We start from the raw sequence: 4,695 nt of genomic DNA, 5'->3' as shown, positions 1-4,695 counted from the left end.
CAACCTCCCGATCCGCCCTGCTCTGTGCATGACAGGGGGCGGCGCCCCAACTCCCCAATCGGCCCTGCTCTGAGCCCGACCAGGGGCTGCACCTAGGGATTGGGCCTGCCCTCTGCCACCCGGGAGCAGGCCTAAACCAGCAGGTCATTATCTCCTGAGGGGTCCCTAACTGTGAGAGGGCACAGGATGGGCTGAGGGACCCCCTTTCCCCCCCGAGTGCACAAATTTTTGTGCACGGAGCCTCTAGTAATATTATATGATATAACACTCAAAAAGGATAAATGGGATTAGAGTGAAAAGTAAATTGCCCTTTATTATGGGCTGAATTATAGTCCCCCACAAAATTCATATCTTACCTAATAATAGACAAACATGTAAATTGACCATCCCTCTGCTACGCTCACCAGCCAATCAGAATAGTATGCAAATTAACCCAACAAAGATGGTGGTTAATTTGCATATGTAGGCGCAAAGCGGCAGAGTGAAGACTGAAGGCTCCGGCCGGAGCTGCGAAGACTGAAGGCCTGGGTCTCGGGTGCCGGAGGAAAACCGGTGCCGGCAGCCAGGGGAAGGGAAGGCCTATTGCATGAATCTCTTTGTGCAACGAGCCTCTAGAGTAAGTATATTTGGAGATGGGCCTTTAAAAGGTGATTGAGTTAAAATGAGGCCATACAGGTAGATCTTAATTGGGATGTGCATTCACAAAGGAAATACCATGTGAGAACACAATGAGAAGATAGCCATCTATTAGCCAAGGAGAGGGGTTCAGAACAAATCAAACCTGCTGACTCCTTGATCTTGGACTTGTAGCTTCCAGAACTGTGAGAAAATAAATTTATTTTGTTTAAACCACCCAGTCTGTAGTACTTTTCCATGGCAGACTTAGGAAATTAATATGCCCTTTCACTTCTCTTCCTCAGTCACCAGTTCCCCTTCCTGGAGGTAACAACTTTGACAGTTTCTTATGAATAGTTCCAAGGAGCTTTATGCACTCTACAGGCAAATACATGACACAAGCATGCATACATAATACTATATAATCGATCCTGGATCTTCTTTTTTTGCTTAGTAATTTGTCATGTAAATCTCTTGATATCAAAATGTGTTATTTTATGGCTACATAATACATTGTTGTACAAATATACAATAATTTATTTAACCACTTCTCTATTAATGGATATTTAGGTGCATTCCAATATTATGTTATTGTAATAAAAATGACAGTGAATATTCTTGTACGTATTGTCACATTTGTGTGAGTATATTTGAAGACTAGGTTTCTAGAATTGGAATTGGAGGGTCAAAAGATATGTGTATTTTAAATTTGAAACAAACTTTTCCATTGACTACCATAGAAATTATAACAATTTAGTCTCATGCAAAACTGATGGGTGAGAGTGCCCATTTTCTCACTTCCTCACTAGCATAGTATGAATAAAACTTTATATGTGGTTTCCCATTATAGGCTTAATAGCGCTTTTAATACTATGAATGAGATTAAGCTTTTAAAAAATCTTTTAAAGTAACTATTTGGATTATCTTTTTAATAAATTGTTTGCTCATGTTCTTTTTTCATTGTTCTATTAGGTTGTTGGTAATTCTATCATTAATTTGATGAATTCCTTACACATTAAGAACATTAGGCTTTGCTCTATAATATGTGCTTATGAATTCTTTTTTATAACTTATTGTCTTTTTAATGTGTTTATAATGCTTTTCCCATGAACGTTTTAATGAAATATATCAACTTACTTAGGTTTCTAAATTACCTGTCACATTTAAGAAGGCCTTCCTCCCTCTGAGAGATTTTTTAATCTCCACTTTCTCCTAATAACTCAGCAGTTGCAACTTTCCATTTAAATCTTTGATTTATCTCAAATGTATTTTGTTGAAAGAAAGGGGGTAAGGAGTAAATAATTTTTAAAGGTATTTATCTCTTTATCCCCTTCTCATTGAATAAGCCACATTCTCTCTATTGATATGCAATGTCACATTTATTATTCATCTGCTATCTTTTGATACATTTCTAAATATCTGTTCTGCTCCATTGATCTATGTGTATATTCATCTCAATGCCTAATGGTTTTAATTATTGTGCATCATATGTTTTAACATCTAGTAGGGTACAAATCTCCTTATAACTTTTCCATTTATGAATTTCTCTAACTATTCATGCATAGTTATTCTTCCAAAATATCTTTTAAATCAGTGTATCTAGTTGCCAAGAAATTATTTGGCACCTATTAAATGTTAGGTTATTTTTATATGCAATGGATACCTATCACATATTGAGTCTTTTTATATAATACTGAAAAGTTCCTTTCCAGTTATAGCATTTTAGTGTCTCTCTTAATAGCATATTGTTTCTTTTATATTACATGTTTACTAGTTTGTTTATTACTAGGTACCTTATCATCTTGTAGCTTTTAAAATGGAATATGGCACAGTGAGGAAAAAAATACTGAAATCTAAGTGTAAATACAGAAATCACACATTGAGACAGAAAAGAGATAACCAATAAACAAAATTAATCAGACAGTCATCAAAATTCTCATTTGCAACATGGTGGGATGTCAACTAGAGATTACTGATGGAGAAAAATTAGTCAGACATCAAGATGGAAGATAATTTTAAACATACAATAAATCAGAGAGTAATCGCTCAATCCATATAAAAATAAATAAGGACTCTAACCAAATGACAAATGAGCCAAATGTAGACTCCATAATGAGGAAAGATGAAGAGGAGAAGGAACCAAGGTGAACAATAAACTTCCAAAGACAGACAGATAAATAGAGATAGATAAATGTAGATACTTTAGGATAGCAAGAATAAGTTATACGTGTACTTTTTATGTCTTTTGAAACTGAAGAAACATACAGCAAAGAAGTTTTAATTCTAGTTCAGACAAAAACCACTAAACTATTTAATTAAAACTTAGAAATCTGGGTAGAGGTGAGCAGAGGAGGAAATAATGTTCTGAAACTTGGGTGGCATGGGGCAAAGGAAGGGTAGGAGAAGTAAATTTATACCAACAGTTTCATTTTCATGGAGGAGTAAGGAACTAAAGCAAATAGAGCATTTAGCGGAATGATATGCTAGCTCATTTCCCAATAATAGAAAAAATATGTCAATATGAAAGCTGGGAAGGGGATATAGCCATAAGTTAAATGGAAAATCAAAGAAGAATGTCCAAATTAACCACGGGGAAAATAGAATAAATAGCAACTTAAACCAATAAAAAGAAGGAAGAGGAAAAAGAGAGGGAAAACAGATTAAATAAAGAAACACATACAGATGAGAACTATAAAACCAATGAATTTGTTATTACACTAGATAGAATGAATCTCCCATAATGACAAAAAAAGTCAAATTGCATCTACAAAAGAAAATTCAGACTTATACAATTTATAAAAAAATAAATTGAAAAAGAAAAGTTGAGAAGAGATATGAAACACATACAAACCCAAAAGAAAAATAGTAATGGCAATATTATTATGAGAGATGCTGGGATTTAATAACTTCAATAGTTATAACATGGTTAAGTTTTGTTCATATCAATATGGGAATGAGCTAAATAGAGTTAAGCAGCTTTTAGCAGCAGAATGTCTCAGAATGTAGAATACCAGCTGACATTCCAAGAAGAGATAGAATATTCAGGATTTTCCAAACTTACCTGGTTACTTTTATAGAGAGAATATAAAAGTGTTCTGTGCAATTCCTGAGGGGTGGCATGGGAAGGATTACCTATGCAAACTCCTAAGTATGAAACTGCATGTCCCTGGCTGCGGTCAGTTTATTTTCTCTTCATCAGTCTCTTGGATCTTGGCAAGGGAAGTTTTGATGAGACAAACTTTGATTTTTAAATTTTGTTCCCCTCTTTCAAGTTTGGTGAAAATAACTGAGAAAGATATGGAAAGTATTTTAGTACTCCACATTTGATTTTGTTTTCCATAGAAAATGTCAAATAGAGTAGAGCTGAAGAAAAATAGGAATGAGTATCAGCTAAAACACAATTTAAAAATCAGTATGGGCATATCCATATCCATTAACTAAAGATTGAACTACTTTATTCTGTTTTTGTTTTGGGGGTGTGTGTTTTCTTTCAGCTAGTAGTCTCTGCCACAGAAGACAGGAATCTCCAAGCAAGAAAGACATGAAGGTTCAACATGATAATCTGAAAAAATCGCAGGGAAACAGCACAAAATTGTACCATGGTCAACTGGGGATGCAAAGAGAAGTGGCAAGAATACTTTCCATGACCAAATAAACCAACAAGAGTAAATATAACACAAATAATAAGTAGACCCTCTGATTCAGCCTCAAAAGTAAGGTTAGCCATCACCAACACAACCGAAGGAGCCATCAGACAGCCACAAAAGTGACTTACATACACGCAAGAACTGCCTTCATGGTATACTGAGGTCTAATCTCTGCAATCTAGCACAAGGCCCTGGTAACTATTTACAGGATCAATAAAAGCAGGCCAAAAAGAATATACATACAAATAGATATGTTTAATGCCTTTAGCCTTGTGTCCACATTTCAAACAAATGCTTCAACATTAGCTGAGGTATTTCCTTAGGAAAAAACTAATGCAAAAGAGATCAAGGATCATTGAAACATCCACCATTTGTTGTCCAACCTTCCTAAAGACCTGAGGAATTTTCAGCTTTCCAAAAATTTCTGATGAAA

This window comes from Myotis brandtii, unplaced genomic scaffold (genome assembly GCF_000412655.1).
Source record: "Myotis brandtii unplaced genomic scaffold, ASM41265v1 scaffold927, whole genome shotgun sequence".
Classification (NCBI taxonomy): domain Eukaryota; kingdom Metazoa; phylum Chordata; class Mammalia; order Chiroptera; family Vespertilionidae; genus Myotis; species Myotis brandtii.
Note: the sequence above shows the minus strand (reverse complement) of the source record.